This window comes from Miniopterus natalensis, chromosome 7, assembly GCF_054644295.1.
Source record: "Miniopterus natalensis isolate mMinNat1 chromosome 7, mMinNat1.hap1, whole genome shotgun sequence".
In the NCBI taxonomy this organism is placed as follows: Eukaryota; Metazoa; Chordata; class Mammalia; order Chiroptera; family Miniopteridae; genus Miniopterus; species Miniopterus natalensis.
This window is the reverse complement of record NC_142087.1, coordinates 24,087,945-24,100,177: the sequence shown is the minus strand read 5'-3', so window position 1 is coordinate 24,100,177 and position 12,233 is coordinate 24,087,945. Positions and strand designations below refer to the sequence as shown.

The 12,233-nt window shown below is 38.3% G+C and overlaps 1 protein-coding gene and 1 pseudogene across 1 annotated transcript in view; one reads left to right on the top strand and one right to left on the bottom strand.

Moving 5' to 3' along the window:
- LOC107536256 (lysine--tRNA ligase-like) overlaps positions 1–8,633 on the top strand; it is a 66,508-nt pseudogene extending 57,875 nt beyond the window's left edge.
- The window catches only part of LOC148092724 (ADP-ribose glycohydrolase MACROD2-like), a 436,834-nt gene that overhangs the window by 96,570 nt on the left and 328,031 nt on the right, over positions 1–12,233 (bottom strand). The window lies entirely within an intron of this gene.

Here is a 12,233-nt window from a genome sequence, read left to right as displayed (position 1 = left end):
AGAGTGGTCATCACCAGAAATAACAAGCATGGCCATGCAAGCAAGTTTTGGCTGAAGAGCAGCCCCAATAAAACATGTTCTTCGAACAGTCACTGATATTTGTTGATCTTTAATGAGCTATAGCAGGGCACATGCACATATACACTCCCACATACCTGTAACTTGCTTCACTTCTTTTCTGATCATACTACATTATATGATTGACATTTAGGTAGCCTCAGTGTGCCGCCAGAATCAGATCTAGTTCATTCTTAGTACCACCGTGATATCTCAGTTTATAGACCAAGCATTCCTTTATTTGTGGATCATTTCTCTATTGACAGATATTTAGGCCACTTTCAGGTAATCCAGTAAATAGAATTGCAGTATACACGGTGTATACATATAACCTTGTGCACTAATGTTTTCTTGCTTTTAACGTTGAAAATTAAAATTGTAGGTGAAAAGATATATGTTTATCCGTTTAGCTGATTATGTAACATTGTTTTCCAAGAGAGATTGCGGCAATTGACACTACAAGAGTTCCTATGCCCCTACAGGCTCACACATGCTGTGCTGTGGGTTGGCTTCCCTGGAAAATAGCCATTTAGAGTTGTCAAGCCTGGAGGCACAGATGGACTTTTGTATCTCACAACATGAGTCATTGTTGCCGGCCATCTTCAGGGGAAGGGCATAAACTTGGTCAAGATAGCTCTCTCCGACTGAGAAACATTCTTGGAGAAGGAATCGATTGAGAGTTCTCAGCCACCCAAACTCTCTGTAGCAAGAAGAATTCTTTAGTCCTAAAGGGGAATCTGACCCCATCTTACAAGTAAAAAACATGATTTCAATGTTGTTTTCATTTGTATTTCTCTAAATACTATTGCAGGAACATATTTTCACATGTTTATTGGCCATTTGGAATTTCTCTTCCCTGACATGCTTGTTCATACCTTTTGCCCATTTTTCTTTTGGTTGTTTGCTTTCCTCTTATCCTTTTGTGGAAATTCTTTGTATATTAAGGAAAGTAAAACTTGGTTTATTCTCCCAATAAACCAAGGGAAAGGGAATAACCCTAGTGGTGATGCTTAAAGAAAACAGATTAGGAGCACTGGAAAGTGGAGACAGAATTAAACTCAATTCCAACCTAGTCTTTAGGAGAAGGTCTACCACCCAACCTAGTCCAAGGAAGGTTGTGATTGCAGGACCTGACTCATTCTGGGCCCATGGCGAGATCCAAGGGAAATCAGGCCCAGGGGGAATGGAGCAGACACACAGCTTGCTAATCACAGAACAGAGATGGTCAGAATGATGCAGAGGGTGCCAACTTTTTTCAAGAGTTTCGAAGCAAAACAAAAGAGCACCAGGGCCAAATATATCCTGATTCCCGAGGAGAGAGCTAGCAGCAGTGACAGGCAACAAATAACAGAGAAAGGCTTTCTTGCAGAATCCCCTCCCCTGAGGGGGAAGAAAGCGCCAGAGAGGACAGAAACAACCAGGAAGCCAAGAGACCTAGACAGAGGGGGAGAGCAGACCCATTCATCTTAAATTCACTCGATGTGGGGGTCTGGGGCATTAGATTCATTGACATTCTCACTTCTCTTTATTTACAGAAGAGGGGCATGCATCCAAAAGATAGTTGAATACCAATTATAAATAGTAAGAATATAACCCAAGGTCAGAGTGCATAGGCACAATTTTATAGTCAACTACTATTGCGATTCCTGACAAATGAGTTTTGGTGTAATCATTCTCTTGCTATCATTAATACTTAGTGAATGTTAGTATTTTGTTAAAACTATACCTTTAAAGTGTAAAATCCCTTACCTCCTTTTTGGAAGTCAGTAGATGCATAAATAATAAATAAAAATAAACCTTCTTAAACAAGGGAAAGTTGAAATCAGGGGGAAAAGCAAGTTACAGGTTTGGAGTAACAGGTTTTTACTAAGTGAATATGACTGCATCTATGTATTTGGACAAAATGAAAATGTTTGATCACTGCAACAAAGTGGTGCTTGAGGACACTCCATTTCCCAACCTATTTCCATGTGGAGGAGATCATGAAAAGAACATTTCAAAATTACGGCCATTGGTTTTATAACCCAAATCCCAAGACATTAAAAAGGGGAGTTTTCTGCCAAAACATCTATCTAATCATCATGCTTTCACCTCATCCAGAGCCAAAGGTTCTACCCACGATGTCCAGATGGCAATCGTGTTTCCTGCTAAAATCAGTATATTGCAGATTATTGCTAAGGACTGTTAAAGTTCAAAAAATAAAAAAGATCATGCCTCACATACATGTTTATTTGCTTCCTTGACCTAGATTTTATGACCTTTTTAGATGCCACTCTGTAAGACCTCCAGGGTCTGGGTGTTAATCTATCTGGACAATATCTTAATTACTGCATATTATCATAAAGCAATAAAGTTTCATTTGAATCTGACAGTCCATCTGTTAAAGTTCCCAGTATTTCAGATAAAAATAAATCAACCTGTATTCAATTAAAATCATTTTGTGAGGTTCCTTGCAGGCTAATAAGGTCAAATTCTAACATTTATTCACAAGAAGAGAGTAAATTAGAGGTTTAAAAACAGCAAATTAAAATTCAATATATTATATTAGTTTGCTATTCTATGAACATTGGAAATATGACTGTGTAATTATAGCTAAAATTAGTGTTGGCACTCACCAGGAATCAATTAATATTGCCCCAAAGTGGTAGTAGCATTATAGACAAAATATGACCCACTCTGATGCGCATAGGTCTACTGGAAGAAGAAAAAATACATTGTATAGCATAGTCTCAGGAAAATCACTTCAGGAAAAAATGCAGTTTATGACACTCAAACATAGGATGAGCTACTATTTAAATACTGAAGCTTGGTAATGATCATGGAAAGAATGAGTTGTGATATTTTAAAATTTCATATAGTTTCCTGTTCTTAGCCTTCTGAATCCCCGAGACAGGCTGCACTTCCTCTCTCCGTCCCCAGATGACCCGGGAAGCAGCCACAGGGTCATGTCCGCATCTGAATATTCTAGAGGTCAGGTTTTATCCCATTTTCAACTCCTGTGTATTGATGTGTGTATGTGTGCGTGTGTGTGTCCATTAAGTATATCTATTTCTAAGAAACAAAATGTGGTAAGCAATTTTTTTCTGCCTAGCATCTCTACCAAACTCACCATCTTCTTTCAACATAGCAAAAGTTCTTTTAAACACAGTCCTAACAATCTTCCTTTTTAAAGTCTCTAGAGAAGTTTCTTTAAAACAGGTAGCAAGGACTGGTCTTCTCTTGCTTGAAAAATCTTTGTTCAGTGAAAATGCACAGGTAGAATATTAATTATTAAGGACTAAGTAGTAGAGCTTAAATACTTAAATATGTGAATACAATGCTACTAAACCATTTTCACATTCAGGAGGTCTAAACAAAGAGATATGAAAATTAATAAAGGCAAGAAAAAGCTCCAAACTGGAGTGTTAGGTGAACTCCTGAGCCCTGTTTGACACCAGAGTGGCAGAGAAGGGAGGTGGTAACAGCCATTACTGTCTTCATTGGATGACACAGGTAACATCTCTGAGAATCCTGGTACTTCCCAAAGGGATCTACAGATTATGCATGATTCATATCTTTAAATATCACTCCAGTCGACTTACAAAATAGAGAATTTATTGTAAAAGGTTTGGTGGTAGGTCATCCCTAAAACCATTTACATATACAACTTAAAAACATGAAAATTAGAGTTATGAAATATACCAATATTATAAACTCTGAAATTTTACAAATAATAATATGAACTAAAAACAGAAAGTAGAAAGAGAAGGACAGGAAGTATACAGGTGTTGATATTACACTTTTGCATGCAGAGGATGAGAGAGGCTGCTTGAAGTGGATTAATCAGGTATAGGGATTAGAGTCTAGAGTCTAGATATACATTGCTGAACAAGGGGTTTACTAACCAAGATTAGATGACGGAAGGAGGGGTGTGGAGGGTGCTACGAGTTAAACAGGTACAGTAGCTCATTCTCTTCAACAGCTGACCACTTTCGAGGCGATTTATTCTACTGAATAGGATTTAAATAAGGTAATATATTAAAATTGCCAGATACTAGCTAGTGCTTACTTATATAAAATACAATTATTCACTTGTATAAATTAAATTTACATATCATTTTGTCCATAAAAAAAATAGCTAATAGAATATTTAATTTGTATTCCTTAAGAGTAAACCCTAAACACACAATATTTATACTCGCCAGGTTCAGTGAGATAGCAGGTGATTGATTACACCTCTGTTTGATCGATGTTCCTAACGAGCGGGTCATTGTTCTCAAATGTAAATACTGAAACTTGCCTTTCCTTCTAAAGTTCGTACTGTCTCTTTGAGTAGAGATCCTTCTCAGTCACATCAATTAGTACAAAATGCTGCTTTAGAACAGACATATGGTATTAGAGCGCCAGGAACGCTATCAGTACATATTCACGGAATTAAACTGACTCTGTGCTTGTGAACGTGCGCGTCTCTGTGAGCATCGTAAATTAAGGAGGCCTGCAAAATTATCACCTAGCCCTCAAGTCTATGATTTTAGAATTATAGACTTTGTCTATGTAATACAAATACACACACAATTCAATACATTATATAACATTGTATTTTGAGAGTAAAAAATTGAGGCAGCTCTTTTAGGAACTATACTTAATGCAGATACAAAGATTGTAATTTATGCTGTAATTGAAGAGCATTATTATAGATGCAGCATGACTGAAAGAACTTAAGAAAACTGAGACATGTTATATTTCATTTTGCTTCATGTGTTTTCAGGCTCTGTTGTGTGGTGAGTCCACTTTTACAATAGTTATGCCTTCCCGATGGACTGATCTTTTTATAATTATATAATGTCTCTCTTTGTCCCTAACAACCTTCTTTGCTCTGAAGTCTCCTTTATCTGATATTAATATAACTGCTTTTTAAAAATTAATGCTTGCATCGTGCATCTATTTCTATGCTTTTACTTTCAATGAAGCTATGTTGTTGTATTTGAAGCGAATTTCTTGTAAACAGCATATTATTGAATCATATTTTTTATCCACCATGCAAAAATCTGTTTTTTAATTGGTGTATTTAGACCATTTACATTTTTAGCAGCTTTACTGATTCACATACGATATAATTGGCTCATTTAAAGTATACGATTCAATGATTTTCAGACATTCATACGCTTGTTCAACCATCCCCATAATCAAATTTTGAACATTTACATCATATCCCAAAGAAACTCATTCCAATTAGTATTCACTCCCTGTTTTCTCCCCAAACTCCCTCTCCAAGCCCTAGGAACCCAGCAATAATCTTCCTGCCTCTACAGTTACCTAATTGGGAATGATGCAATATGGAGTCTTTTATGACCAGCTTTTCTCACTCAGCATAAGGTTTCCAAAGTAAATCCATGTTGTAGCATGTGCTAAAACTTCATTCCTTTGTAAAGATGAACAATTCTCCATTTTCTGGATATTACACATTTTTTAAATCTATTCAGCAGTTGATTAACATTTGGGTTATTTCCATTTGGGGGCTATTCTGAATTATGCTGCTATGAACATTCATACACAATAACTGTATGTTTTCATATTTCTTGGGCATATACCTAAGAGTAGAATACTGGGTCACATGATAATTCTATGTTTAGCAACCTGAGGACCTGCCACACCATTTTCCAAAATTACTACGCCGTCTTATATTCCCGCCAGCAGCTCATGAGGGTTCAGAATTCTCCATGTTCTAGTCAATACCTATCTTTTTAATAATATTTACCCTAGTAGGTAAGAAGTAGTATCTCATTGTGGTTTTGATTTCTATTTCTCTGCTGGCTAATGATGTTCAGCATATTTTCATGTGCTTATTAGCCACTTGTATAACTTTACTAGAGAGATACCGATCCAGAGCCCTTGCTCCCTCTGAAACTGTACTTGTCTTTTTATTATTGAGTTATAAGAAAACTTTATATATTTTGGATACATGTCCCTTACCAGATCAAACATATGATTTGCAATATTGTGATTTGAAGCATAAAAGTGTAAAATTCTGATGAAGTCCAGTGTATATAGCTTTGCTTTTTGCTTATGTTTTTGGTGTCACATCTAAAAATTCTTTGTTTAATGCAAGGTCACATTTTTACACTGGTGATTTCTTCTAAAAGTTTTATAGTTTTAGCTCTCACATCGAGACCTATGAACCACTTGGAGTTAAATTTTGTGTGTGGTGTAAGGAAGGGGTCTATCTTCATTCATTTGTATTTAGATATCCAGTTGTCCCAGTACCATTTGTTGAAAAGCCTATTCTTCCTTCATAAAATTGTCTTGGCACTCATTGCACGTCAATTGCCATCAATTTAAGAGATTATTTCTGGGTTCTCAATTCTATTCCACTGATCTGTGTGTTTATCCCTATGCCAGTACCACACCATCTTGATTACCATATCTTTGTAGTAAATTTTGAAATTAGAAAGTGTGAGGCCCCCAACATCACCCTTCCTTTTCAAGATTCTTTTGGTTATTCTGTGTGCCTTTCATTTAAAGTAATGTATTAGTATATTAGGGCTCAAGTCTGTCATTTTATAACTTTCTGTTTCTTTCCTCTGTTCTCTTTTCTTAATTTCCTATGGGGTTATTTGATCCATTTCGGGATTCCTATCTTGTTTAATTTATAGTGCTTTTTAGTATATTGCTTTGTGTAGCTTTCTTAGTGGTTGCTCTATATATGTAATACAATATACATATATGTACCTTACCACAGTATAATAGCATCAGCATTTGGTGGGATCAACTTCTGCTCAGTACTACCGAAACCATGCAGGGGAAAGGTGGGATTTTTTTATGGTGTTTGGCAGATACTGTCAAAAAGTTTTTCTGTTGTTAGGCCACCCTTTTTTTGGTCCTTTGGCTAAGAGAACCAGGATTTTCTTGGAGCTTTTTGGTCTGTGCCTATTTTGGTCCTGGATTAGAGACTTCTGCAGCACCCTGTCGAGGACAAGCGAGGGGCGTAATGTTCAAGGGACTCACAGCTGTGCATCCCCTCAAGTTCCCCAAGTCCCTAGGCAGCCAACCTGCCTTCAGTCTTTCAGAGACTTCCTATGCTCACCTGCTGTGTTATGTTATATTTATGAATTTTTAGTTGTAAGGAGAAGGGCCTGGGAGAAATGAGGCTACTCCATCTTGGTGAAACTAAAATAGTTTCATTTTAGGATTAAAAGTGCCCATCTGGGTTATTTGAACGCCACTGACACACTCTGATGTTTCCTCCAGTGGTATTTTAGGAAGGTTAAACTACTCGAGTGAAGGTACCAAATTATTCCTTTTGTTGCTCATATGCAGGCAAACATTCATTTACATTTATCTAAAAGTAATTGTAAACATTTGAAAATAATTACATGGGCAAGTCACTTCAATTAGTTAAAGCAGTTGGCTGAGAACACAGAAGAATATTTCCAGCAACAGCTGAGTAGAAGATTTTAATCTCATTACAACTGACGTCAGCATTCTACCCGAGGCAAAACTAATTGCAGCATCTTCCACCCCCAGTGCCAGCTCATCACATACTCATGCTGGACAACCACAGGAGGGAAAACATGCTAATAAAGGGATAGGAAGCGCACAGAAGTTCTACCTGGGCCCCCGCAGTCACAGAGGCTGCTAGCGCATGATCCAGTCAGAGCCTCGTGCATGTAACAGAAGCTGTCGGTGTCCTTTCCCAGCCTGGTCCTTATGCAACATCTATGATGGGAGCAGCTGGAATAAGCTCCGGGAACAAGGGAGCTATGGGTTTTTTGGGTGCGATGAACCTAATTTAGTCTCAGTTCCACCTTGGGCAAGTTACTTACCATCTCAGAACCTGTTTCCTTGTCTATAGTATGTGGGCTTCTAAAGTTGTGGCTTTCAAAGTGCCTGGCTCACCAAAAATGCTACATAAGCACCTACTTGACTCCCTGATTTTGCACAAACAGAGCAGTGAAGCTAGAGCTCACATACCTCAGGGCCATTAAGATTGGCTTTGACATTCTCCCAAATATTAATTTAAGGGGTAAAATCCCAACTCCGCAATATAGAATAACAACCCAAGAATATTATCTGTTCCCAGACCTACCTGTTTCTGAGGAAGTGTATCTCCCAAAAGTATTTTTTAAACTTGGTATCAAAACACACACATGTAATTAATCTAAATATATAGAGAAATGTTAACCTTCCTGATAAATTTTTCTCTGTAAGTCATCAAATTTCAAGTATACTTTTTCTAAAGATATATTCAAGGACAAGTCTCAAGAATTTCTATTTTAATTCTGTACTTTATTTCCTGAGTTCAGTGAAGTTTAAAGGGAATTTTTAAATCATATGCAGCAAAAGTAAAGTTTCTTCTACACATATCCCTTAGGCACAAGGGGCAGAATCCCAGTACTTAAAAACTTGCTCATTCCTGCCTTTGCCCCAGTGTTCTCTGTAAACTAAAGGGTAATTCTGGGTTAAGTGGAGTTTCTGAAGATAAAACTGTCATAAATTCTACATCTTTGGCCCACAGGGACATGGGAGCACTTGAACGAAATCCAGTTGATCCAAGGGAATGTTCTCGGAAAGAACAAGCCAGATTCTTCATGTTGTAGTCCTGGCTCGACCCTGATGGGTCAACAGCCCTGGCAAATCATCCAGCTGCCTGGGCTTGAGCTCCCAGCTAAGCGAGGACCGCAGCACAGCACTGCACATGCAGCAAGCATTTTCTCATCTGGCAGGGCCACACCCTCAGCGTCAGGAAAATGTCAGCAGCTGTTACTGCCCTCATTTAATGGCAGAGAAATGAAAGCTCTGAGAATCTTGGTGTTTCCCAAAGGGTGATATACAAACCATCATGATTCACAGGCAGCCTCTGAGACAGGAGAAACACTGCCTTTGACGGCTGAAGGGAAAACTATAAAGCGTAGGGACTTCGGAAAGGATATTATAAGCCACAAATAAGAGCAGGTAGCAGAGTTCAAGCTGGGGAAAATGGGTGAGGAAAGAGCGAAACAAGTGCATTGGGAAAATAAGACATTCCAGCGTGTTGAGTTCTACGGATAGCTGACTCTGCGCCACGCAGGGTGAGGAATTTTAACACTGAACAGTCACTTAAACCGTACAATGGATGCAAAACCAAGTCTTAGAATTCTGAAATAACTTGGATAGTGGAAGAATTAAGGTTAGCAGGAAAGTTTCCCTATTTTATACTGCAAATTGAGCTAGGCCCTGCCTCACGCATTGCCAACACTGAGATGGACGTTACCCGGTTGTCCATACCTTAGGACACTAATTTCTGGTGAAACTGGGATGGGATATGTATTTAAAAAGGCCCCCTGCTGATGCTGAAGCGCAACAATGTTTGAAATCCTCTGTCCTATACCACGAAGCCTTTTATTTCATGTGCACTTAACTTTTCTTGTGGCTAAATCTATTTGGGGTGGAAGGTGAGGTGTGTTTACTTGTTGCTCTCCTGAGAAAGAGGTGTCTTCTCCATGACCTTTATCCATATCCTCCCACCCAGAGGATCTAAAGGGTCTAAATTTTGCTTATTATAATGATTAAAACTTACAAGTCAAGCAGAATAAGAGTTAGAGAACTCAAAGGTCATAAATGTAAATAAATGTAAATGTAAATAAATGAAAAATTGAGTCATTTTTTTTTTTAATTATCTAGGAACTGCTGCCTCATTCCAAGCTCAGATAAAGATAAAATAAAAACAAAAACATGTTCTGATACAGATTGAGTATGCCAGCCATGGCCTCTGACTTCCCTCCCTAATGAGAGGCCCTTGTGATTTTTAGGGAAAAGATAGAAAGCAGATACTTTTATCTATGAAGACGATTAGAGAAATTAAACATTTTAAATAAATGTAAAATTCATTCAGTGCTCTCCTGAGAACAAATTCAATGCATCAACTCAAAAAAGTGGAAAAAATGTCATGTCAGCTTTAAAATAATGCCATACATATCCATGCCTATAGTCACCAAAAAATACAAAAGAATTTTGTTATACATAGAAAAGAATGCTGTAAAGTCATAGCCAAATTGCCAAATTGGATACAACTCAGGAAAAACTTCATTCAAAGTTTAATATGATTAAAATGTAAATCAGAGAATATTCAGCTGCCTTTTTTATCTTTTTAAATTTCAATTTCACTTAATAAATATAAAAATCTATTCTCTATTCTCATATGTCACTTTGCAAAATAGTACAAGCACACAGCCCTGTATGTCTCAGTGGTAATGGACCCCAAAATTTATGCAAGGAAGTTATTCCCTTTTCCTTCAGCACCTTTGTGATAACAATTGCAATGACAGAATTGACCACCCCCACTCAATCCATACCTGTCACCTGGAGTATTTATAAACACAAATCCATTGTCAACTTAATGTTTCTCTTTTCCTCAACATAACTTACTGTGTCAGAAATTACAAGGTGTGCAGGGGACTGTTCTGAATCTATGTTCTGTGTCCACTTCAATTACAAAAGAAGGCAAACATTTTTATGGATTCATGTATTGCAGTCGAAGCAAGACTTACCTTTTCAACCATATATAATTTAATAGCATTATTTAAATCAATATTTAAGAACTATGAAGTTTAAGGAACACTGGGTAGAGTCTCCCTCTCAGTCTCTGACACTGCAAGCAACCAGTCAATGCAATTCCATCTTTGTTAGGTGTCGAGGTCACAGCTGAAGTAGGATGTGTGTACACGTATACAGACCCTCTAGGCCCATTTATGTAAATAATGGATTATGGCTTGTAAATCTTCTGAGATTTATTTTGAAAGATGCCTTTAATGCTTCCTGAGATCATTTTTACCTGAACACACACAATTCTAGGACAGGGGCCTTATCTCTCTCCTCCACACCTTCAAATTAATAGTGTTTTCCTAACAACGACCACAATTTCTCAAAAGTGAACTTTAACAAACAAAGCATTTAGATGTTATGAAATGGACTACCTTAATTTTCATAAAAGTTATTGCTTACACCCTGCATGATTGCTTAATTGCTATGATTCAGTTATTAACAAAACAAAATGCAGAAAGCAGACCTCACTTGTTCTCCTGCCCAAAAACCACATCCCATAATTAAATGGGAAGATGGTGGGATATCTCTCCAAACAATGCAAGGGAGCAGTGGAACTGCTTCTTCCTGCTCATTAGCTTTGGGTGACAGTTGAATTCATAACTATTAAGGGATCCCGAGGGCAATAAAGGGTAGATCACCTCAGACCAAGGTTGCTGGCTGAGAAGCTCACACTGCTCTAGGAGGTGAGCTCAGAGTAATGAGCATCTGGACTGTCACATCCAAGGAGCAGATACTACTGCACAAAATCTACCCAGGGCCCAGTCAGAAGACCTGCTCCGAGGAAAGTCATACCCCATAAAGTGAGACACTCGCCAAAGCCAGAATAATCCCAAGCCTGTCAGGTAAGTGCGTGTACAGGTAGGCAGAGACACAGGGCCTCTTCTCCAGATAGGCTTCTCCCTACACTGAAGCATCCACGCTTGCGTTCCGTTTTTCAGACAGAGACGTACAGTGGCCTACCTTCATCAAGCGGTCTTATCGTCATCAACGTGGACAGATGCTGTCAGAGCTCTGTCCTCATGCCCTGAGCTCTGACCATCTCAGGCATGCCAGGCTGACTTCCCAACGTCAAAACCTAAATCATTGTCTCATGACTTTCTCTACCTGCCAAAAACCGCTCTGCCTGTGCACAAGGTAAGCTTCCAAAGCTGAGGAACACTGACCCTGAGAGGAGCTCTCAACTAATGGCTGGCAGCCGTGGATGAATAAATACCCAGCTCCCTTATCTCTCAGGTAAGAGAACTCTGAGGTGCATGTTCTGTACTGTTCCTCAGAACTCCCTAGCATCATTAGCTCCAGCTGCCCACCTAAACTTAATTGGCTTTCTTCCCTCTCTGTCCTATCTTCTTACTCCCCTACTAGTGTTCTTTGGGTTCACCTCCTACTATTACTTATAGTAGAATCTTTGTCTGAGGTTTGATTCTGAGGAATCTAAATAAAAATCATCATCACAACAATAATAACATTTGATACTTACTGGGTTCCTACTATATGGACTTCAGACTTTATTCATTATTCTACTAAATATTTAATTTTCAAAACAGGCCACTATATTACCCATATCCTATAGCTGAGAAAAGAGAGGCATGAGTGGGGGCTGAAGGATTTAAATAAGT